The sequence below is a fragment of the Eurosta solidaginis genome, chromosome 4, assembly GCF_040869045.1.
Source record: "Eurosta solidaginis isolate ZX-2024a chromosome 4, ASM4086904v1, whole genome shotgun sequence".
NCBI lineage: Eukaryota > Metazoa > Arthropoda > Insecta > Diptera > Tephritidae > Eurosta > Eurosta solidaginis.
Window position 1 is genome coordinate 207402201 of NC_090322.1, and position 26259 is coordinate 207428459.

Sequence of the window (26259 nt, forward strand, 5' to 3'; positions counted from 1 at the left end):
ACCTGTTATAATGTAGAGTACCTATTTCCATAAAAGGGTCGTCCGAAACTCGTTGATTATGTTGACGGTGACTGACGTGACAGATAGACAACGTGCATTTTACACTATAGAAATAGTGCCATTTGTAAAATAACAAACGTCGAATACAAGTTGAGAAGCAATGAAATAAGGGCCTGGAATATTTCGGTGTGCTTCATACTACGTTATGTAATTTCTACTTGTTTTGTTCTTTTTACGGAATTTTTGAAGCCGGCGGTCTACTACTACAAGAAGCCATGGACTCCTGTGGGCGTTAAGGCCAGATAATTTCTACGTCAAATAACATACACAATTTAGATGACAAACCATTTTATTATTAAATAATTTTATTCTTCTTTCATGTTTCGCACCATCCAGTAGCTGTGGTAACTCGCAGTTTATCATTGACATGCTCCAAAGAAATTGTCAGTTTCAACAGAGTTGCAGCATTTGGACATTTGTGGTAGAGGGGATGGTTTTATAATACCATTGAAAACATGGTTGGTTGAGACACGAAACATAACCGGAATACGTTAGGTATGTCGCTGTGGATTCCGGATAAGAGAGAGTAACTATTCCTATATTCAGATCTAAATTGGGCCACTATAACGTGCCAGTCCTTGTGAGAATTTACCGAACGTGCATAGATAAGGATAAGGGTCTCTTCACTTTCTTTCAGGTGAGTTCGGGGATGCTGAACTTCTTCACAGTTTTGGAGCATGTCTCGTTATTTACCTGAAGAGCGACGCAGCATATATAAGTTGTTCATTTTGTGGACCATGTTTCCGTCAACACACCAGTTTTAATGAATTTATTTTCAAATTTCTACTGCACATTTATTAAAATCAAAGAGAACTTTTAGACAAACAAATAAATATATATAATGATTCATAAAGGAATCAAACAATGCAGGAAAAAGGGACAGCATATTAAAGACAAAATCCGATTTTATGAAAGCAATACCAAGTTATATTCACCTGTCGCAGTAAGATAAATAATGCATGCAACGGAATCGCTTCCACTATATGTTGTTAATATAAATTTTAAGGAGTATTTTATTAGGCAATTGCTTCCACGGCCGCTGTGTTTTACTTCTAAGCTCCTATTAAAGTATGCAGTGTTTGCGAAATTTCCGGCGCAGTTTGGGATTAAGAACAAAAAAAATTGTTTGTCCCCAAAAACGTATAAAGGATTTAAGAGATAAAGTGAATTTAATTTAGTTTTTAAACTCTTTGTTAATGGGGATCGCCTCTCGATTTGGACTGAATAAAAAAAAAATATAAATAGATATATATTACAGTTCTTTAATAAACATTTTTTCAGAACCCGCTACAGGGTATAGTATATATTTCATTTTCGTGGATGCTGTATAACAGCTGGTTTTTGCTACACAAACAAAAAACTCACATTTTTTGTGCGTACGGTAAAATGAAATGCAACATTTTGGAATAAATGGGCATACATTTAGGAGCAAGGTATGACGAATTATTTCCGGTTTCGCTTGTCGTTCCAATCTGAGCGCCTGTTGAAATGTAGAGTATTCAAAAAGAAGCGTACGTGACTGACATGGCAGTCAGACAACCGGCATTGCTGATGATATAAGAATTACGTAATTTGTGCACGCAGAATACTAGTGAAGAGCTATGAATAATTTGCACTTCAGGAACATGGAACATTACGGCGCATTTCATACTGCGTTATGATAGAGCTCAGACTACCCGCTTTCCCAAGTCCTGTCTTTATTTATAAAGTTTTTGGAGCCGCGCTCTACGTCAAGTCATCTTGCTGCCGTTGAGGTGAACGTACACCAGAAAGTTTTCGAAATACGTTCCTGAACTACAGCAAATGTCATACATAATTTGGACATATCGTTCGGTGCATAATTTGACTAAATAGCTGTGGTACTCAATTATCTAGCATATGTTCTATGGAAGTTCAAGGAAACTGGTAGTGTGAACAGAAGTTGGAGCATAGAGATATTGGTGTTACGGGCTACGCTTTTATCATACCGTTGGAACTATGGTTGGTGGAGACAAAAAACATAAATGAAATTCGTTACGATTCCGGATAACTATACCGATATCCAGATCTAAGCTGGGTCAAAGTGAAAGACGAGTCCATGGGGGTATGCTTTCCTCTTTTGTAAGAATTGAGTAGAGAACTGTAAGATGAGAGCTTTCCGCACATAACTCGCCATAAGAACTTAACGACCGTGCAAGGATAAGGCTGAAAGTATTTTCATTCGCTTTTAGATTAACCGTATGAGTTCTTAGATGCCGAACTTCTTCATAGTGTTTACGGGCATGTCTCCTTATTTACCTGACACGAGAGGCTGAATTACATACATCTGTATTCAGGACTAGGTTTCTGGGAACTTTCCCGTTTTAATAAATTAGTTATCTTAGTTTTACTGCTAGTTTAATGAAATCTAAGAGAAAGTTCGAAACGAACACAAAAATAAATGCAATGTTATAAAAAGGAATCAAAAATAATTGGAGGCAGCATATTTACAGAAGAAACAAGCAAGTAAGGATAAAAAATCCAACTCTATCAAAGCAAGATCAAAATTATATTCAGCTGTTGCACTAGTATGTACACCGCATGGAAAGGAATTATTTCCGCTATAATTTTTTTAATGTGTAGCATACTTTTAGGAGCATTTCTAAAATTATTGCTTCCTCTGCCGCTTGTTTTGAATTTCTGAGTCCCTATTAAAGTATGCAATGTTTGTGAAATTTTTGAAGCAGTTTTGAATTAAAAAGATTTGATCGACATTACCGATCAATGCCGCGTAGCATAGTGCTGCTCCCGTCAGGTGTGAAGTGATCATAAGAATACAGGCGTAGTGTAGTGCCGTTCAATGTGCCTTAGCTTAATTATCCCCAAAAAATTATAAAGGATTTTAAAGAAAAGGTTATTTTTAATTTTTATTGAAATTTTTTTAACACTTATTAATAGTGATCACAATTCGATATGGACTAACAAAAAAATATAGAAATCCCAAATTTTTTGATAACTTGCAATAGGGTATAGAGTATTAAGTGCACGTTATGTAATCGTAGAGCGGATTTGCATCATTGAAGACAGCACAACACAATTTCTAGGATCCGTTTATGGGCAATTCAAAATCATTTACTTCTGCTGTCGTCGATCCTTTTATTCTGAGCACCTATTCAAATGGGCAATATTTAAGTATCGTTATTGTGCTCACGGATCTCCTTTTTATGTGTCCACCCATATTTCTGTTTCCATACGTGCTATGGCTCAGCCATGGAATTGAAACAATTGCAAACACACCGTGGTGCCGTAAACACGCCTATTATTTCGAGACTCAATTAGAACCGTGTGGGCACGATTTTAGAACAAGTGTTTAATTTCGTTATAGTTTTGATAAAAGCTATGATAATCTTAATTAAAAGTTAGATGGAAGTCACGTTTTTCTGGAATTACGGTCAAAGCACTGAAAGCAGATTGTGAAAAGCTGGGCCTAACATTTTAATAACATAAGCGCTTGTAGTATAAAACAGCTCGCACATTCGTACTTTATTTGACCAGTTTTTCTTATAACCAACAAAATAAAAAACCGTTCAGTATAAACAAAAATAATTTTTTATATATTTCAACTATGTATCTTTTGTTTATTCAATTCAAATTAGATATGTTTAATTAAATAATACTTAATTTTTACAACTTAAATCAAAAATTGTTTTAACTATAGTTATAAACATTGAACTTGTTAAAAATTTATTTAAACTGCGATTTGGTGTTGGTAAACATCTGGTCGATGAGAGATTTACCAGGTCTGAAGCCGCATGATAAGGTACAATCAGCCGATTCACGGTGGACTTCAATATTCCGCACAATACGGTTGACAGGCGTTACCAATTTTTTTCACGTGGTCGCCGGTCAACAATTTTTACCTCGGGGGCGGTACGAGGTGCTTTAGAGATATGTTCCCACTGCTCCTGCATTCCATCGGTTTGACTTGTTCTCTCAGAGAGCAGGTGTAAGAGTCGAGCTGGTAAATCATTGGCAGTCTGTTGCAATTGCGATCCCTGTCGTCAAATAAAAATCAAAAAAATAAAAATTAATATTAATAAAATGTAAATAGTTAACTGAGCTTTAAGTTAATGCAACAATAACAACATAAGGTTTTTTGTATTCTCGTATCGCACGCGTACATAGATCAAAACAGCTATCAACTATAAAAATCGCAATGTTCAGAAAACGTGAAAAACTGACTACTTCTTCCATATGCGCCATTGCAATTTAATTATTTATTTGCAAAGCCTTTTTTCGTTGATGAGTCGAGATATTCATAAATCGAGTTTACAGTTCGGAAGGTATTGAATTGGGAAGTCCTGACATACTCTTAATTTCGAAATTTCATAGTTTTTAGATAGCTCGCTATTGATCTAGGTGTGAGATATAGATATGTACGTTTTTATTGCTATAAGCTTTTAATAAATATTAATAGATTTTTAGATGTGAAATCAACTTATGAATTGGAATGAATACTTTATTATTTGCATGAATACAGAACAATCCATAACGTTCTAGATGAAGTTACCTATCAAAAATGTTTTTTATACTCAGTTGAGCAGAGCTCACAGAGTATATTAAGTTTGATTGGATAACGGTTAGTTGTACAGATATAAAGGAATCGAGATAGATATAGACTTCCATATATCAAAATCATCAGTATCGAAAAAAAAATTGATTGAGCCATGTCCGTCCGTTAACACGATAACTTGAGTAAATTTTGAGGTATCTTTATGAAATTTTGTATGTACGTTCCTGAGCACTCATCTCAGATCGCTATTTAAAATGAACGATATCGGACTATAACCACGCCCACTTTTTCGATATCGAAAATTTCAAAAAACCGAAAAAGTGCGATAATTCATTACCAAAGACAGATAAAGCGATGAAACTTGGTAGATGGGTTGAACTTATGACGCGAAATAGAAAATTAGTAAAATTTTGGACAATGGGCGTGGCACCGCCCACTTTTAAAAGAAGGTAATTTAAAATTTTGCAAGCTGTAATTTGGCAGTCGTTGAAGATATCATGATGAAATTTGGCAGGAACGTTACTCCTATTACTATATGTACGCTTAATAAAAATTAGCAAAATCGGAGAAGGACCACGCCCACTTAAAAAAAAATTGTTTTAATAAAATTTTAACAAAAAATTTAATATCTTTACAGTATATAAGTAAATTATATCAACATTTAACTCCAGTAATGATATGGTGCAACAAAATACAAAAATAAAAGACAATTTCAAAATGGCCGTGGCTCCGCCCTTTTTCATTTAATTTGTCTAGGATACTTTTAATGCCATAAGTCGAACAAAAATTCACCAATCCTTTTGAAATTTGGTACGGGCATAGATTTTATGACGCCAATTGTTTTCTGTGAAAATGGGCGAAATCGGTTGAAGCCACGCCCAGTTTTTATACACAGTCGTCCGTCTGTCCTTCCGCATGGCCCTTAACACGATAACTTGAGCAAAAATCGACATATCTTTACTGAACTTTGTTCACCTACTTATCTGAACTCACTTTATCTTGGTATAAAAAATGAACGAAATCCGACTATGACCACGCCCACTTTTTCGATATCGAAAATTACGAAAAATGAAAAAAAATGCCATAATTCTATACCAAATACGAAAAAAGGAATGAAACAAGGTAATTGGATTCGCTTATTGACGCGAAATATAACTTTAGAAAAAACTTTGTAAAACGGTTGTGACTCCTACCATATTAAGTAGAAGGAAATGAAAAAGTTCTGCAGTGCGAAATAAAAAACCCTTGAAATCTTGGCAGGTATTACATATATAAATAAATTAGCGGTATCCAACAGATGATGTTCTGGGTCACCCTGATACACATTTTGGTCGATATCTGGAAAACGCCTTCACATATACAACTACCACCACTCCCTTTTAAAACTCTCATTAATACCTTCAATTTGATACCCATATCGTACAAACAAATTCTAGAGTCACCCCTGGTCCACCTTTATGGCGATATCTCGAAAAGGCGTCCACCTATAGAACTAAGCCCCACGCCCTTTTAAAATACCCATTAACACCTTTCATTTGATACCCATATTGTACAAACGCATTCTAGAGTCACCCCTTGTCCACCTTTATGGCGATATCTCGAAAAGGCGACAACCTATACAACTACCACCACTCCCTTTCAAAACCCTCATTAATACCTTTAGTTTTATACCCATTTCGTACAAACACATTCTAGAGTCACCTCTGGTCCAAATTTATGGCGATATTTCGAAAAGGCTTCGACCTATAGAACTAAGGCCCACTCTCTTTCAAAATACTCATTAACACCTTTCGTTTGATACCCATATTGTACAAACGCATTCTAGTCACCCCTTGTCCACCTTTATGGCGATATCTCGAAAAGGAGACAACCTATACAACTACCACCACTCCCTTTTAAAACCCCCATTAATACCTTTAGTTTTATACCCATTTCGTACAAACACATTCTAGAGTCACCCCTGGTCCAAATTTATGGCGATATTTCGAAAAGGCTTCGACCTATAGAACTAAGGCCCACTCTCTTTTAAAATACTCATTAACACCTTTCGTTTGATACCCATATCGTACAAACAAATTCTAGAGTCAACCCTGATCCACCTTTATGGCGATATCCCTAAATGGCGTCCACCTATAGAACTATGGCCCACTCCCTCATAAAATACTCTTTAGTGCCTTTCATTCCAGGGTTTCCCTCGGTTCATTTTTGTACATGGTTATTTTCCCTTATGTTGCCATTTAGGTTACACCCGAACTTAACCTTCTTTACTTGTTTTCTGTTCAAAATAATAAAAAGCAGCAACTTGGTATTATCCTCAAAATGATTTTATAAATGGAAATATATTTCAATGTTTTCTTATAAAATGGAAACTTTTTTAGGTTTTTAATGATCACTCTAATGGTCATATATTTATATATATTAGCTACTTGTTTAAAAGAACTAAGCCATGCAACGGTTATATTTTGCCGATTTTTAATAATATTGAGCTATTCGTTTTATTACTATCAATTGTTATTTTTCTTTCTTTCTTATCTCGAATCTTTACTCAGTTTAACATTTTAAAGGCTTTTTGCACCATACTTACTTAGGCCCGGTATTTCAGTAGTTGGTTAAGATTCGCTTAAACTAATATTGCTTAAACTCTAATCAAATTTAAACTTCAGTTAAACTACAGAGCAGTTTTTCAGTCCCAGTTTAAGGCCACCTTTGGGGTAGGATTTTTTGTACAGCAACATTGATTTTTTATTATCTAAATAATTTTTAAATACGACAACAGCTGGATTTTGCTTACCCAACAAACATTTAAAAGACATTTCTTCAGCGAAATATATATATAGTTCCAGAGGTGATATGCAACATCATTATCTAGTTATTCTTAGTTCCAGTATTCAGTTAGTTCTCGAGTTGATCTCAAACGTCATTAGCATTTTCAAATTATTATGCAACCTTTGAGACATTTTGAGAAATGTACAGTTCTCAAATGAATATTCAACACGTTTCCCCAGTTGATATCCTACATTGGATATCGAGCTGAGGTGAAGTTGAAAAAAAATCCCCAAGGTGGTACCACCAAAGCTAACAGCGGGATGTGAGAAATAAACAACTGATTGATAGCAGTAATGAAGTGTTATTAATAAAAAATTAATAATATATATTTTATTTTATTTTCCCAAAAAAATATTGTAGTATTGGAATCTTACATTTGAGTCCAGCTAGAGGACCACAAGTTGGGAACTATAATTATTCAACATAGCATTTTTTTTAACAAATATTTTCTCTTTTGCTGGGGACGCCATGGTTCTCAAGTTCAGCCACTGTTTCGAAACAACTCAAGAGATTTTAGAAGTATGCCTAGTTGTCAACATGAGCTCTAATGGAACTCAAGGACAAGCTCAATTAAACCTCAGTTAAATTAGACTGAAAAATTGCAGAATAAGTTTAAACGTAGTTTAACTGACAAACTGAGTTGAACTTGTACTGAAAAACCGGGCCTTAGTCACTTATCTATATGTAATCCAAATTCTCATTTTCTCCATGCCAACTGAAGCATTAACCGTTAAGTGCAAGGCAAAAGTGTAAGCAAAAGAGAGCTGTTTTGTTGGTTCCCTTGTAGACTTTCGGGTTTTGTTCTTCAAAATACTCACAATTAGCTATTTAACTGAGAGTTGATGAACCTGTATTGATATCAAATGAGGCTAATTAATCCAGGCTATCTATTGGCTTTTCTTCTACCAAATCCGTACAGCCAAACTCTCTTCATTGATTTACAAAGACTAACTTCTGGAACTCTAAACAATTTATCGTCAGAGCTTAGCATAAGAGCCTTCACTCGTTTAATGTTAAAGTGATACGATTGAAGTGATATTTCGAAAAATTTTCCAAAATTCGGTATCAAGTACCTCAATTTCCCACTTTTAGCGAGGACACACCACAAAGTGTGATAATATAGAAGTTTCAGCACCTCAATACAAGTAGGAACACAACTGACTCAGCTCAGTATGAACTATCACCTCTCGCACCAATTGTCTAAGAGAATTCAAATGCAAAATATTGCCACTAAACTCATACTTATGTATGTAATAAAACTGCCTAAGGGGACGAGGAAGTATGTCTAGTGTGCACGTTTTCATATATAAATGAAGTGTCTTTTTGTTTTTGGTATATCCTTTTGTGTAGTTCATTATTTAGTCGTTACACAAGGTGACAAAAAGTCTGCTTGTTAATTATGATTATGATTGCATGTGTGTTTATGAGTAACCCCTTGCTTTGAAGCTAGTATGTATATGTGTGTGATGCAAGCAAGTCAGGGACTTAATTATGAGTGGTAAGCTTGTGTAAGAGTGTTAACTTGACACTTCTATGATTGCTAAGTGGCAAATTTGTATTCATTCACGCTTACATAGTGTTTCAGACCTCGACATTAGCTCTAAATATATATATACCTACTTATATTAGCACTTAGCCGCTGCTACGGTCTCACAGAGGAAATATGTGAAACAACTTAACAAAATGGATTTATTGTACCCGTTAGGTTAGGAGATATTAAGAGAAGGCGAGAGGTGTACATTGTCGACCAAGCGGGAACGGCATGGATCCAAGCGCGGGGCTTCAAATGCGTAGGTCTTACAATATTAGACTAACAAAGTTTCCTCAATTATTAAAAAGAGAGGACTGTAGACTCATGACGGGTATGTTGACTGCACACTGCCTTCAATGTCACATTCTTTTAAATTAGGCTTGGTCAGTGTAGGAAGTGCGGATTGGAGGAGGAAGCGATCGGGCACGTTTTATGCTCGTGCCCTGCGCTTGCCAGGCTAAGACTCCAACTCTCAGATCTAGAAGCAGCATGTAGTATAGGTTCTAGAAAGCTTCTAGTATTTGTTAAGAGGACGGTGTTATAATATAGGTGCTATTCTGTGATACGGTTTTCCAGTCTGGTCATTAAACAAACTTCGGGCTACACTGCGGACTCGTCCAGTCTATGTGAGATCCTCATTGACCGCCAATTTCAACTTAACCTAAACTAATTGTACTTATTTCTGCCTGGGTGACATTTATTTCGATAACTCTTTTGATGGCAGAAATATACTCGGAGTGTTTCTCACACACTGCCGAGGGACAACCCTGCTCAGAAAAATTTTCTTCTAATGGAAAAACCTTGTTTCTAAAATTTAGGGTTGCTTTGCCCTGGGCGGGAACCCAGGATATTCGTTGTGGTAGGCGGAGCACGCTACCACCACACCACGGCGGCCTTAGTCTCAGGCAACTATATAGCTTCGGTTTTCATGCCATGCAAATGCCCTTCAAATGACCTCTACTTCGACGGAAACCCCTTCTATGTCGAAGGTTACTTGCAGCTGGAACGTTGCACACCTCATGAAGAGCGCTTTCAATCGAATTGCCTCTCCGGTATGTATGTTGAGTTGAGTCTAATCGCCAGAGTTAGCACAGTGTAGATCAGTAAAAATCTTAATCATATTAATTTTAATAAAATAAAGGTTATTGACTAGAAATGAAGACTACTGGCTTAGTAAGCTGTTTAAAGCACATGCACGCCTTCTTCATCTTTACCATTTCTTAAGCATCTAAGAAGGTTGCAAAGTGAATGGAGAATAAATTTTTTACTTGAAACTTGCACCAAAGGTGAAATCACCCGATCCAGTCCCGGAGATCTGATTTCATAACCTGAAACATTTATTTCTGTTCTGCGATGTTTGTTACTTTGGCTTCGGAAAAGCAAGCGCGAAAAATCTAAAGGCCATGAATTTTTGAAATTCTAAACTAAATTTATAAATGCTGTTACTGCAAAACCAAAAGAATTTAAACGAAAAGAATTTTTCATCGAAAGCCATTGCTTCGCTCACATTATGTTTATGCCTAGAAATATTTTGCTATGTTTCAATTTTCATGGGAAACACCAAAATTTGTTTATTCCCCACAACATAGACTCTCTCAAATTTTCACTACGTTATGAAAAATGTATTACGATTATATCTACAAGGAGAAAATTACAACCACAACCACGAAGAATAACTTTTCAATGTCCAAAAGAAAAAAAATCGATAATCTTTGTAAAATCTATCAACAAAATTTAATTACAAACTAAATCACAACGAAAAGTTACAAACAAACCAATAAATAAACAAGAAAAAAAGGATTAAAAACACAAATTGTTACCGCAGGCACTTAATCGCTTACAAAATTAGAAAAACAAAATATAAGACTAGACAAAGAAGTAGCAGGAAAAAGTGCTACAAGAACCCAAGTTTTCTCGAAAAAAACAGTTTTTTGATAACTTTAAAAGGAAGCAAAAAGTTCGAAAAGCCGCATTAGTTGAGCGAAGAAGCGCATTTTGATATCGTTGAGGCGTAAAAATTGCAAAAAGAGCTGGAAGAAGTGGCTGATGTGCGAGGAAACTGCTAAGAGAACGTAGTAAGTCAACAAAAGGCAAGACAAAGTTTTGGCAACAACAATAGAAACAACAACAGCGTATGAAAAGAGGCGTATAAAAAGTGTAAAATCTTCATTGATTTCCTGGGCGTTCAATTTGAAACAACTCAAGCGCACACATACATATACACATATACAAGTATAAGAGCAATTTAAAGGTTTGTGGCTGGTAACATGTGGAACGCATCGTTTTTCCAATTTTCGTTGCAGTTAGCGTGGAAAATTTATTATTAAACTTCTTTTAAATTTGTCAAGTCACTTTTGTCGATGAGTTGAAATTGTATTGACTTTTTTAATGGGTATTAATTAGCAAAAAAATTTATAACAAATTAATAGGAGTAATAGTGTTTTTTTTTTTTTGAAATTAATTAAGAAGGAGATCCAATTTTTTGGCCATATACTTTTATTCCTAGAGACGCAGCGAAGACATTCATCAAACAATTATTTAAGATCGAGCTTTAAGGTTTTACCTTATATTTTTTTTCACATACAAAATCTATTTCAAGGCTTTAAACCTATTCAAAATGACGCGCTCAATTCCACAAATTTATTTTTGGGTCTTTAACGAGAGTGAAGTGAAAGCTGTGAAGCCTTTGAACACGGAAGTGGTTGCCAATTATTCTTGACTAGTGAATCTACCACGAGGTGGCCTCCCAGGCTAATTTGGAGTCATTTCGGGATGATGTTGGGAACCCCTCGGAATCTTCCCGTGGTCAATTGGGGTTCATTTTGGGATGATTTTTAGTCTTCGCCGGGGTTCTCCCAGGATCATTTGGGGATAATTTTGGGGACTCCTTCGGGGTCCTCCCAGGGAAATTTAGGTAATCTTTCGGGATGATTTATAGGACTCTCTTGGGGTCCTTCCGGCGTTAATTGGGCATCATTTCGGGATGATTTTCGGATTCTCTCGGGGATGATTATGGGACTTCTCTCGGCGTCCTCTTGGGGTAATTTCTGGAGTGATTTTTGTACTCCTCGTGATCTTTGCGTGGTCAGTTCGGAAAAAAATTCTAATATTTTATTTTATCATATGCCATATTTAGTTCCTATCGCAATCTTTTACTTTCTGCATATTACTTTTAGAAAATAATACCGATGTGTTACATCTGCCAGGCCTCCCGTAACAACTCCCACTTTTTTTCAATCTAGTAGTCTCGAAATGAGGACTACATTTACGTTCTTGTTATATACTGTAAACAAAGTAGAGAATGTTATTTTGTGTTCGTGTCTGAGGCAAGTTTGGCTTATGGAAATTCCCGGAAAAAAATTATATGACATTCTAAATATTGTCCCTTATTACGCAAGATTGAAGAAATATGCTTAAAATTTTTCGCAGTAAATTGCCGTAATTTTTCTACCTAAAGGTTAACGCGAAATGTTCTCCCACGCGAGCACATGTTAATTCTTTTTACGACAACACACCAACAAACCTCCTGGCAACATCTGGAATCACATCTCTAAGATTCTGTAAAATATCTAATTTATAACCTGCGAACTATTCCGTAAGCTGCCAATTCGTCTCTTGTAGTTTTCTTTCCGAAATAGTATGCTGGATTTGTACAGCTCAGTGCTCTAGATTTACCATTAAACGATGGAGGAAGTTCATATACAAAATATATACATACGACCCTGAAAAAAATGGTGCTGGGCCTTTGGGTTTTGGATTACTGATGCAGCTCCATTTAAGGTGTACTTGGTCATTTACTCAATTACACTAGTCAACAAGAGAAATAACTTTGAAGTCTAACTATTTAATTTCGATGTATTATGGCCCCCTAAGTACAAAAACACCTAAAATTTAAAATTCTATGGATACGTTTTTTTTTTTCTTTTTCTAAAATCACGAAATTTCACAGAGGTCTTTCCATTTATTTTATCATATCTTGGAAATTACTTATCTAAATTCGTTGAGAGAACCACAAGTGGATTCACCGCAAAATTTTCGCAAAGTCTTGATAAGAACATTTTTTTATATGATCGACTGTTGTGGAGTTATTCACATAAAAATGTAAACAAAAATTTTTTTTTGCAAAATCGAACTTTTTTTATTTTTCAAAAATTCATAAAAATTCGAAGGTTTTAAAAACTTACCAATTTTATTTCACAGTCTTACAACTGTAAACATTTTAAATAACTAAAACCTTATTTCGTAAAAATACATGAATAAATGTTGGTTTTATTGACAATAAAGTGAAAATACCCAATTTAGCGAAAATTTTGCATATCAAGCCTGTTATAGTTTTTTACAAACAAATTATTTAGGTATGACATTTTGCGCAACTTTGTCTTTTTAAAACTTACTACGGGCATCGCCAGAAATGAGAAAACTCCTAATGACACTCAAGAAATTTTTCCTCGTCAATTTTTCTTAAGGCAAAGGGCAGATCATAAGAAAAAATGCCTCATACTGTATGGAAAATTTAAGTTACCAACGCGGGTTTTCGTAAGAAAGAAGTATGGTCATATATATTTGTTATCAAATAAATACAAATTTTTCCTTGAGGCATTTCTTGCGATGTTCTTAGAATGCTTAAATCATAAAAACAAAAAAATTAAATTATCACTCCGTCATAGAAACTGGTATATCTACCTACTGAACATCGAAGCTTGCATAGGCCATTTCCCATAGCATATGAAGTTTTTTTGAAAACCCCTTTCAGGGTAGTGGTTAAAAAATTTACAGACTCATTAGATGCCTGCCCTGTATGGTATATTGTCGTCGATTGTGACAAACTTAATGATAAAAAAAGATACATACTTTTGAAAATCGAAGTGGCCTGCGACTTTTTAAAGTAATTTATTTAGTTCATTCAATGTTATTTAACTAGCAATCCTGATCGCGAAAAGTCAAGTTGTCAACAACGTAAAAAACTATTAATTGATTAGTGAATTTTGAAAAAATGAATAATAACAGTAAAAAATTTGTCTGCCAAAAAGAACCGAATATATTTTGTTATGTATGTGGTCTTTACACTACAGCAAAAGGGCGGAGAAATGTCACTATTTCAATACAAAATTCATATAAGGATTATTTTAAAATAGATGTTGAGAATTTGACCCAATATTGGACGCCAAATTCAATTTGAGATAGCTGTATATATATCTTAAAGAAATGGAAATCCTACCCTCAGTAAGTAACAATTACATTTATTAATTAAAAATATTTATGATACTCATTTATCACAGAGAAAACATGCAAATTGAAAAACCAATTATGTGGAGAGAAATATGTGATCATGATGCTAACTGTTACTTTTGTTTAAGTAAAAAAAAAGGATTTGGAAAACATATGATTTGGTCTTATCCCACGATTTCGGCTGGTGGTTTTACTCTTCCCGTGCTAGATTCAGATGGAGTTCCAGGTCCTGAAAATCAACATGATACGTATACTGAAGTTCCTCCATCGCCTATTTTTTCTTCTTCAAAAATCTCCAGCGTATCAGATGGATTTTGCCCAAAGCCTCTGACACAGTCCTTGTTAAACGATATTATAAGAGACCTAGAGCTTCCAAAAGATAAGTCAGAGGTACTTGCATCCCGGCTAAAAGAAAGACATTTATTAGAAAAACAGGTTGCGATAACTACCTATCGTGAGCGACATAAGCCATAAAAAAAAAAAAAATAAATAAATGTAAGGCGCGATAACCTCCGAAGAGATCTAAGGCCGAGCTTCTCTTCCAATTTGCGTCGTGCTCCTCTTGATTTTTCCCTACAAATTGCCCGGACGGGACCTACATGTTTTATGCCGACTCCGAACGGCATCTGCAAGGCAGATGAGTTTTCACTGAGAGCTTTTCATGGCAGAAATACATTCGGAGCGCTTGCCAGACACTGCCGAGGGGCGACCCCGCTTAGAAAAATTTTCTTCTAATTCAAAAATCTTATTTCTAAAATTTTGATGTTGCTTTGCCCGGGAGTTGAACCCAGGGCATACGGTGTGATAGGCGGAGCACGCTACCATCACACCACGGTGGCTGCTATGATATAACTGGACTTTTTGGAAAGCTTGGCCAAACATATGATGCAAGTGAATGGAGATTATTTATTGATAGTAACAAAGAAATCCTTAAAGCAGTTTTATTACACAATGGCAATCAGAAGCCATCAATACCCATCGCACACGCCGTAAATATGAAGGAGACTTATGAAAAGATGTCCAAACTTTTAAAATATATTCATTATGAAAAACACGATTGGAAAATATGTTGCGACTTGAAAGTGGTAGCTTTACTAACTGGGCTACAAGGTGGTTACACAAAACATTGTGGTTTTCTTTGCCTTTGGGATAGCCGAGATCGAAGAGCACATTATGTAAGGAAGGACTGGCCAGCAACAACCAATCACGAAGTAGGCACGCACAATATAAAATATGCTGCTCTAATAAAAAAGGAGAATGTGATTTTTCCGCCATTACACATCAAGCTTGGATTAGTCAAAAATTTTGTTAAGGCGCTAAACAAAAATTAAAAAGCATTCGATTATATTCAAACAATATTTCCAAAATTATCCGCTTCAAAAATTTCTGATTTTGATGGTCCACAAATCCGAAAACTACTACAGAGCTCAATATTCGAGACGTTACTATCACCCGATGAAAAAGCTGCTTGGAACTCATTTAGGCTGATTGTTTCAAATTTTTTAGGAAATAATCGGGGTCCAAATTATAAGGAAATCATTTCTGATTTACTAACCAACTATTCGAAAATCGGTAAGTAGGAATACGATTTTTGTATATTCATCATAATTTTAATCTCTAAGTTACATATACATATAATTTCAGGTGCAAACATGTCTCTCAAAATGCATTTCTTACACTCCCATTTGGATTTTTTCCCTTCAAATCTTGGTGATGTCAGTGACGAGCATGGAGAACGATTTCACCAACAACTTAAGTCAATGGAGAGGAGCGTTATCAAGGATACTGGAACTAAAATATGATGGGGGATTATAATTGGTTTCTTATACGAGAATCAAATTCAGAAAATTACAGTAGACAAGCAAAAAGCAGAAACTATTTTTAAATATTTCAATTACTAAATTTTGTAGAATTTCTTTAATAAATGTATCTTAAATAGCTAAATAAACAAAAGTATTTAAAATACGTATTTTCCCTTCATTCACTTAATTGTTAATAATATTTCCGTTTATCCATGGATTTTCATGAAATAAAGCTTGCCTCATTTGGAATGTTCACAGTTTTAAAATCATCTAATAAAATTTGTAAGTTTTGGTCTCTTTCGATTTTTTACGAATTAAAGAAGAAAAAAAATGGAAATTTTTAATACAAAAAATCGATTTTTTATAATGCGATGCAAATAACTCTGAAACCAATAAGTATTTAAAAAATGGTATTTAAACAATTTTAAGGTAATTTTATTTGCTATTATATGCTGTTTTCTCCAACAAAATCGGACAACCCGTTCCATAGATATGATAAAATCAATGGATCTCCCTTTTCAAAAAAGGCAAATTTTAGAAAACAAAATAAAAAAAAAAAAAAAAAACGTATCCATAGAATTTTAAATTTCGACTAGGGGAATATAGCAAATAAAAAAAAATAGTGGTGATCCAAGGTAATGCAAAAAGTTTAGTTTTGTAGAGCAGTGTTATTTAACGATTAAATATCCTTCAACACGCAGTGAATGGATACGTTGTAGATAATTTCCCTATAATATTACCACGATAACTTGTTGCAGGTTGGAGGAGGAACCGATCGAGCCCTGCACTTGCAGGCTAACACTACGGCTATTAGGAGTAACACAGCTGTCACATCCAGAAGCAGCAAGTGGCAGAGGTCCTAGAAGGCTTTCAATATTAGTAAAGAGAAAGGAGTTATTTTAAAACATAGATCCTGGTTTTTGGTAGGGATAGGGTTTTGTCGTTATATAAACTTCTGTTAATACTACGGACCATTCAGTCTATGTGCGCACATCATGGGACGATCCGTTCAACCTAACCTAACCATGGCGTTTTTTCAGAATGTAGAATCTTACATTTGTAAGACATTTAAGCCCTTGACTAAAAAAATAGGTAAATATTGTGTATTTAATTTGGGCCCAGTTGTTGAATTTTAAAGGGAAAAATGTGTCACAGCTTGGCAATATTTGAGAAATCCTCTTCTCAGAAAAATAATCTTCTGATTCGGTAGGTATCTTTCAGAGTCTACATAAAAATGTGGGGTCCACCATTTTGTAAGAAATACTTTTAATGAATATTATCAATAAATTTGTAGGAGGAGCTCTGATAAGTCGCCTCGGAGTATATCGCATCAAATTGCATCCATTAGTAGGAGGCTTGTAGCTATTAAATCTTTAACATTGTATACCAATATATCTACTTATACCCATTGCTTACGCGGCAAATACTCACATATAAATTTAGTAAGTCTACATATAGGCATACGCGTTCCTAAAGCTCTCAAAAGGCCTGAAGATAGTTACTAATATTGCATATGAGTGATCGTATGCATGTACTTGTATTATGGTGTCTGTTATTTGCACTTTATTGAGTTCTACATTGAGATCCTGAGAGGTCGGATTCAGTATTCCTTAGCTTAGCACTGCCTGCTTTGATTAATTCCGTAGCTATAGGTGCCGGGTCGGCATGAGCATTGGGTTTCTAGTTTTAAGGTACTGCCCACCTGATAGAGGTGGAAGAAAATAATCATAGGAAAAAGTAATCTTCTTGAATTTATATACTTATTTACTTAATTGGCGCTTAACCGTCTAAACGGTTATGGCCGTCCAACAAGGCGCGCCAGTCGCTCCTTCGCTCCGCCAACCGGCGCCAATTGGTCACACCAAGGGAGTTTAAATCGTTTTCCACCTGGTCCTTTCAACGGAGTGCGGGCCGCCCTCTACCTCTGCTTCCACAGGCGGGTTCCGATAGAAACACTTTCTTGGCCGGAGCCTCATCTTTCATTCGCATAACATGGCCTAGCGCAGCCGCTGCGTTTTAATTCGCTGGACTATGTTGATGTCTGCGTATAGCTCGTACAGCTCACCATTAAATCTTCTTCGGTACTCGCCATCGCCAACGCGTAGAGGTCCATAACTCTTTCGAATAACTTTTCTCTCGAACACTCCCAAAGCCGCTTCATCTGCTGTTGTCATGGTCCATGCTTCTGCCCCATATAGCAGGACGGGTACGATAAGTGACTTGTAGAGTATGATTTTCGTTCGCCGAGAGAGGACTTGTTGCTCAACGTCATTTTGCACAGCCGTATAAGTTTTGCGGGGAAACCAAATTCAGACATAGCGGCATATAGGCAACTCCTTTTCGTGATGTCGAAGGCGGCTTTAAAGTCGACGAAGAGGTGATGTGTGCCGATTCTCTTTTCACGGGCTTTTTCCAAGATTTTGACAAAGTCTCTCTCCCACTACGAATCCGACGCCGAAACTGCGCTTATTCGTATGGCCACTCCAATAGATGTCACAATTTTTGATCTTCTTTCTTCCTTGCTTCTTCCAATGCATTTCTTGGATGGCGGTGATGTCAGATTTTGCTTTGACGAAGCCATCAACCAGCCGGGCATCTGCACCAATCCCATTCAGGGAGCGGACGTTCCAGGTGCATGCCCTCAATTCATTGTCCTTCAAACGTTTGCCATGGTCGTCATCAATAGAGAGTGTATTTATCCGAGGCTTGTTGTTATATTTCATTGGAGTATGGTTTTACGTGGCGGGTCCCAAGCCCAGCGCACAACCCGCTCAGCGGGGGTGTAAATATTACTTGCACGTTTATATAGCGAGCCGCTTGCTCCAAGACAGACGCCCGCTTGCAGCCGCACCTAGAGGTGTACAGACGCTGCCGATGAGATCTCCCCCGGCTAGCCCTTAAACCGATTATGTCAGAGTGGCCTAGCCAGGTTGTCGCCTTCTCACATTAGCTCACCGCTAAACGGATGTTTAGCGGCTACCCAGAGGATACTTGGCCGCAAGCGACCGGCAGTAGTGAGCTGCTTGAACCGCATGCAAAAGAATCGCTCTAGCCATTTTCAGTTGAATGGCGGTCAGAAGCTTTCCCCACTTTCGTGGACTTCTACACACGGCTCCACCCTCCTTACACACGGCTCCACCCTCCACTTGAATTTATATACAAACATTTAAAAAAGGGTCCATTATTTGTATAATTTCAAAATAGCAGGAAGCAGTTTTTTTCCAATGTTAAGAACTTGTTCCTCATTGATAATGTAGGCAATGAGCTAGTGCCATACGTATTTTTAGAAGAAATTATTATTTAGATCTAAAAAAGTTCTAAGTAGGTACTTGGAAAAGTTATCGTATTTACAAAGTAGAAGAGTATTAGGGAAAGAAGAAGTGGTGAGAATAAGAAACTTATGGGTGGGAAGGTTAAGCAAGAGAGGTATGGGGAGACTTTGGTGAAGAAGAAGTGTGGTAGGAATACCAGTAATAACGGATAGCGATAGTTTAATAGCGAAAGAGAGAAAGTGGGTGGTGGGCAAGGCAAAGACGGCGAGCACAAAAAGGAAGATTAGAAATATAAAAGAGGTGGAGTAGGAAGAAAGAGAAGGGAGGAGTATGAAAACTAAGGAAGAGGAAATCGGCATAAAACTGGTAGTGGAGGAAAGGGGGAATGGGGCTTATGTACGGAAAGGGAATAGGGTAGATGAAGTCGAGTCACAAAATGAATAAGCGATGGGTAAAGAAAAGATGGAAATTTAAAGAGTGAAAGAGGAATCGCAAAGGTGGGAGTGGATTAAGACGAAAGGGCCGGGAACGGAGGCAGACAAAGGGAGCGGGACCGAAAGAAAAACAAAAGGTAAGATAAAGCCAATGGGAAAATAGACGAAGGAGGAAACCAAGAACTGCAGAAGAGTAGTGGAAAAGATGGCGATAGCCCGAAAGAGAGAAACGCAATAAAATTGTTGATCTTACAAACAATTAATTTGCTAAGGGAAATCAGAATCAATAAACGGTATATCGATCTGTCCGTACAGAAAGGCCATAAGTTAACGTGTTCGCTAACGAAAACGTATCTCAGCTATTCTGTTATCAAGATTGTATCCCAGGACGCCGGTTAAAGAGGTTTTAACTATTACTGCTCACTTATATAAACCCTTTGAGAATTGTAAAGAAGAAATAAATGAAGTTGAGGTCAAATCGTGTCTGCAAAAGAAATAATTTTTTTTAGTTAAAGCATTTTCAATCGGCCTTATAACAGCAGACCCTATTAACAGAATGTCTTGTAAGCAAAATTTTTAGATTACTCGATATACACGAATTTTGAAAATAACCAAATCGCCAACAACTTAACTTTGGGTATTTTAATCAGCAGTATTTTATTATATCTGAAACAAACAAAATGTTTATATGAAAAACGCACACTTTAATGTGCGCATATCCCTGCAAAAATCGCGAGTACTCAATGCATGCATAGAGTACTCGCTATGGACCAACCGAGTGCTCCAAAATTAACCACAATTCATACAAACAATATGGTCCAATTAACATTGCGATGTCCTAGGACTGGACCATATACTCCAGCTCCGCATTACATCAGAGTAATCCATGGAGTACCCACAGTCCAATAAACATTGTGTAGTGATTACAATCGTTAAAAACGAGCAATGATCGGCTTACATAGTTCGTGTAGATACATGAGTTGACCCATTGCTGCATTACAGAGGAGTGTAATGGTAAGTACTCCAGTGGACCACATGATCCAACGATTTTTGCAGGGATGGTCGCAGTATATTTATAAATAAATGAGTTATGTTACTGAATAATTTGATAAAACGTTGCCAATATTAAAAGATTTTATCCTGTTGAGTGCTTTTTGCAAATTGCATTTATTTAAACCGCAATCACAGTGGCCAAAAATCAGCCAAATATTGCTACATACAATGAAGCAACAAAGGTGCGCATATAAATAAATGTAACTACTATACATATATCATGTATGTATGTGTGTATATATATACTCGTATAACATAAAAAAAATAAAAAACTTTAGCTGTGCCATAGTAAGTGAAGCAATTAATGGTAGCCTTTTGAGTAATGGAAGCGCAAATATGATGTAGCAGCAGCTGAAGTGGCAGGGCGCCGTATCAGTAGGAGAAATATTCCTATGCGAGCCAAAAATCCATGTGCAGCACCTAACGTGAGTAACGGTAAATGCTAAAGGCATTTACTATTACCGAGCGCCTACCGCAACGTAAACCGCATTGTCAATTTTTGGCATTTATGACTTTTTGTATACTCTGTGTATGTGTGTGTGCTTCCTTTTTATCAGAAGCAAAAGCTTATGCTCATAATTGCTTGTGACCGCTGAATAATCAATTCAATTAATAAAATAATTTTCTAAATATATTGAAGCATAAGAGGCATTGTGAAAGGTATTTAACTGCTGCTAAGTAGCGCCCGTTGTGAGCGAGTTTTGTAATTAAAATCTAAGTAACTTCCCGATAAGCTACAAGCTTGAAACTTGGAAAATAGTTCAGAACCCGATGACAATGCGATAATAAGAAAAAAACTCCGCTAGGTGGCGCATGTAACGAAATATTTAAAGAAATCGTATTTGTGGTCCGATTTGGCTGATATTTGGACCACATAATACACACATGAATGGAAAGCGACCTATTAAAAAATCGCCGCCAGGTGGCGCAGGTATTAAAAAAAAATCGTATTTATGCTCCGATTGACTCATATTTGAAAAAGATATTACGTACAGTCCCGTAGAAATGACATCAAAATACTTTGGAGTTGGAGAAGGAACAAGCATACGTGGCTCAGAGCTGAGTAAAGTCTTTGGAAGAATTATGTATTGAGGACTTAGATTGTAAAAAATTGTCCGGAAAGAGACCTTGTAATAACGAGTCACTAAATGAACTAAATAGAATGAGAAATAATAGGCATTTAAATAAAGACTAAAAACTTGAAAATAAAATAATAAAAAAAAATTTTTAATTTAATCGGTTTTATTGAAAACAATACTTATACGAAGTAATTATAATACCAAAAGCTAGAAAATAATTAGGTAGGTCATAGGAACTAGTCATCACACTCCTCGTCAATCTAGGGCGTTGATCAGACTGTTAATTAAAAGCCTTTGGCGCGTGATTCTGTGTCTGCGCTTCGTGTGGCTTGAGCCACAACAGAGGTGGATTGTTACCGATGGTATCGTACCCAAAGAAGTAGAAACACTGGGAGAAAATAGCATAAACTAGCTAATATTGAGCGAGACTAAGTGAGGGAAGAGATAAACATGAGCGACCCAGCGGGGCTGTAAAACGTAGAAGATCATGCGTAGGTCTTATATAAAAAGAGAATTGTAAACTTATGACTGGTTTTATGACTGGACACTGCCTCCTGGCGTCACATGTCTTTAAATTAGGCTTGGCAGGTGAAAGCAGATATAGCAAGTGAGGGTTGGAGGAAAAAACGATCGAACACAAAACCTGTGCTTGTAAGACTAAAACTCCAGTTATAAGGAATGATACAGCTGTCAGATCAAGAAGCAGCAAGTAGCTTACATAGGTCCTAGAATCTTATGGTGTTTGCCAGGAATACTGAGTTATCTTATAACATAGTTCCTTGTTTTTGATGGGGTTTTCCAATTTGGCGGTTAAGCAAACTTCGTGGTAGCACAACGGACTCATTCGGTGTGGTCCTCACGCCCCAACCAGCTTAACCTAACTTTCGTCAACCGCCGTGATTTGGAGGTTGCGTACTCTGCCCACTACACCTAGAATCGTGGCTTTAGCTACCAGGCAAAGTAACATCAAATTTTTAGGAACAAGTTTTTTAATTAGAAGAAAGCTTTTCTAAGCGGTTTAGCCCATCAGCAGTGATTTGGCAAGCGCTCCTGGCGTAATAAAAAGTTTCTCAGTGAAAACTCATCTGCCTTGAAGATGCAGTTCGGAGTCGGCATAAAATTTGTAGGTCTCGTCCCAATAATTTGTAGGAAAAATTTAAAGAGAAGCTCAGCTTATAGTATCCGATTGATGATACTGAAATGTTACTATGTTTTCTTGGAAAGTTCTCGAATTCTCTTCGATATGATTTAGAGCTATGTAGTGGTTTTCATAAACTCGATTTTTTCATATTTGGTAAATAGAAAACCATACTTAAAGGGGTTACAACTGGTTTAGGGGACAAAGCTATAAGAAAGCAACTTTAAAGCTCAAACGGCCATTATATGTAGTTATAGAAAGTGTCACAACAAAGTCATAGCATATCAAATTTAAAAATCAGTTGTGGGATAACAAAGTTATAACTACAATTAATTTTAGCTGTATTTAAATGGATAAAATAATTTGCTTTTAATTTTCAAGCTTTTAATTTAGGAGCGAACTTTTGGAACTTTTTTCGATCCAGTCTAATAAATATTCACGACAACATACACACAGTAACGCAATATTGGTAATCCCATTGAGAGCCTCATAGGAATTGCTATTTACCCGATGGCATGAACTCAATACGCGACATAGCACCACATAAAGGTTTGTGCAACTAGCAAGAATTTTCAATAATTTCTAAAGTGAAATACATATGTACTTACTGTTGTCGCTGTAATTTGCTGCTCGTTTTTGTACTGCTTCTGTTGCTCCTCTCCCTCTACCATGAGTGCGGTGCATGTTCTGACATTTATTGCTTCAGGTCCTATTTGACACTTCGAAGAATATTAATCATCATATTTTAGCTCATTTCGCTATCGGTTCCTGTCAAGGAAGAGAGATAAATACATTTATTTATGTTTTGTGCGTGCGCAAAAGCTTAAAAATGAGTTTTAGTGTTGAAATTTGTAATTTTTTGTTTGGGTAAATATGTAAATATATTAAAAGTGGTTAAATGTTTCCTTAGTTTAAAGTTGTAATTAATGTCACATGTTATTCAGTGACTATACGGAAGTCTCATCATTCATGCCCGCAACACAAGCACTACCTTCGACACCCGATGACTATCTCTTGGATAAGCTTCTGTTTACATGATTTCTTTTCTGTGTGAGTTGGCGTGGGTACTGGGTTTACGGTGATAGAGGGATAGAAGATAACTAAAGGCCAATGAGTTTACAAATGAGGGTGAAGCATTCGTTGAATCTCTGGTTAACGTCCCAATCTACTTGGAAGAAATCAAAAGTCGACAGGAGTTGCATATCATCCATCATGCAGGAAAGGCATGGACACAAGCGATGAGCTTCAAAATTTCTAAGATCATGTGTAATCTCACGATACTAGACTCATGAAGGAAGTGCGAGCTACAGGATGAAACTGTTGAGCACGTTTTATGTTCTTTTGTGTTGCGCTTTTTAGGTCAAGGCTCCAGCTAAAAGAGGCAGCAGAGTTGTCAAATCTCGAGTCAGCTACTGAGTTAGGACCTAAAAAACTTTAGGTATTCGCCAAAAGGACAGAGTTACTTTGTAACATAAGTCCTAGTACCTAGTTGGTGTTTTTAATGTTTGGTAGTAAAACAAATTCTGGTAACACTATCGACCCAAACAGTCCATGTGAGGTCTTTATTGACTTTCCAGTTCAACTTAACCAAACCTAAGTAAAATCGAATTTGTCCCCACCGATACTCACACAGGTCGGGGCTGTCGAGGATATTATGGCAAACGTATAGCTGAATGAGTTATACAGTGTACCTATCCATACAGTAAGTAGCCAGCAAATGCCTTAGGCCAAGAAATCAGCGTGACATTTTCCATGGATATCCTAATGCCTTGGCACATTCGATAAAATGTATCAAAACCTATCACGATGGTGCAGCGAGGGGGTTCAAGCAATCCATGACAGTTTTCGACCCCACTGTGCTGAGCCGAGTGCTTTGACTTTGCGCCCGACTTTCCGAGTAAATGCTAAACTCCCTGTAACAAAAAGCGACGGTTAGCCATCCATCTACCGAGTTTTTAAGAGTGGTGGCCTGAGCCTGAAAGACATTGCAATAATCCTACAGCTTGAATTTTCGAGTGGTACTCTGACAACAGGAGGAAGACGCTTGCAGTATTTTGTTCTACTAGCAACAAACGCTGGTAATGTGCCAGTTATCAAAATCTTATATTCCGCGTTACGAGGCTTAGTTCTTCACCTGGCAACTATGATTTTTCCCACAATTTCAGCGAGGAAAATTTTTAGCATTGCCTTTAGCGCCAGTGTATTTCTATGCGGTTATTTATTTCAACTATCGCCACTCGCTGTAACGCTTCCCACCTTTTAGCCACGTATCTTTGTGAGAGCAGCCCCGGACAGTCATAAAAAGCTTCGACTGGCTTTACTTGGCTTGCATTCAAGCATATACCCAAAGTACTTGTCTTTGTCACAGAGTAACAGCGGTATTCCCCAATTTCAGGAGTCTTTTACTTCTGAGTAAACAGAACCAGTTCAGTTTTGCTGGGGTGGCTATATAAACATTTAAACATACTAAAGCATGACATTTTTAGTATCCTATCTTGGGGAAGATTTTTCAACCAAAGTAAATTTAATTTTCAAGCAAAATGAAATGAAGCTCGCTTGCTTACTGAAAACTTGAGGCGACAATAAAACAAGCTGTTGATGATTGGAAAAATATTACGTATACGCAGTGGCGATCAATGACGTTGACACTCGCATTATTCCTACGTATAGAAACTGTATATACATATTTTAAATGGGGTTAGGTATTGTCATGTATGTATATATATATGTAAATAAGCATACCCTACAAAAAATCATGTGACTAATTCCAAAGAGTGATCTGCGATTGATCTCTTTTGCCTTTAATGGGGTACTAGCCGGGCCCGTGCACATCTTGCGCAACAAATATAAACGTCTCCTGACGAATGTTAGCAACTGCCGTTAATAAGTGTTAGTTCTAATCAAATATTCACAGTAGTGCCATAGTAGTAGTGCTCACATTCGTTTATTTTTAACAAATTATTTTAATAAAATATAGCTAAACTACGACCCGTAATGCCCAAAGCTCGCTAATAGTACGAATCTTAATCTTTACAACCAAAACTTTATTTATAGATTTGGATTCCAAATAAGAGCGAAAAATGGACCTGCACATAAAAACAGCATATAGAAATAATATATGAGGTAATTGATCCCCTCTAGTCCCTTTTGGGTACAGTTGGAATACGTCCGTTGGAAACTTATGTAGCAAATTTTAGGAAACAATAAAAAAAAAAAAACGATGGATAAAAAAAACAAATATTATTTCACAAATATGCCGAGCCGCATACTGAGCCTAATATACAAGTATCCTAGGTTTCATTAT

The 26259-nt window shown here is 36.6% G+C and overlaps 1 long non-coding RNA gene across 1 annotated transcript in view; it reads right to left on the reverse strand.

Annotated features, from left to right (window-relative positions):
• Window positions 1-3973: 3973 nt before the first annotated feature.
• Window positions 3974-26259, reverse strand: part of LOC137248978 (uncharacterized) — an 88602-nt gene continuing 66316 nt past the window's right edge. Inside the window, exons 2-3 of the long non-coding RNA XR_010952228.1 lie at window positions 23564-23723; window positions 3974-4073 (exon numbers count right to left, since the gene is read on the reverse strand). This is a non-coding gene — a long non-coding RNA (uncharacterized lncRNA). The remainder of the gene's footprint in view (window positions 4074-23563; window positions 23724-26259) is intronic.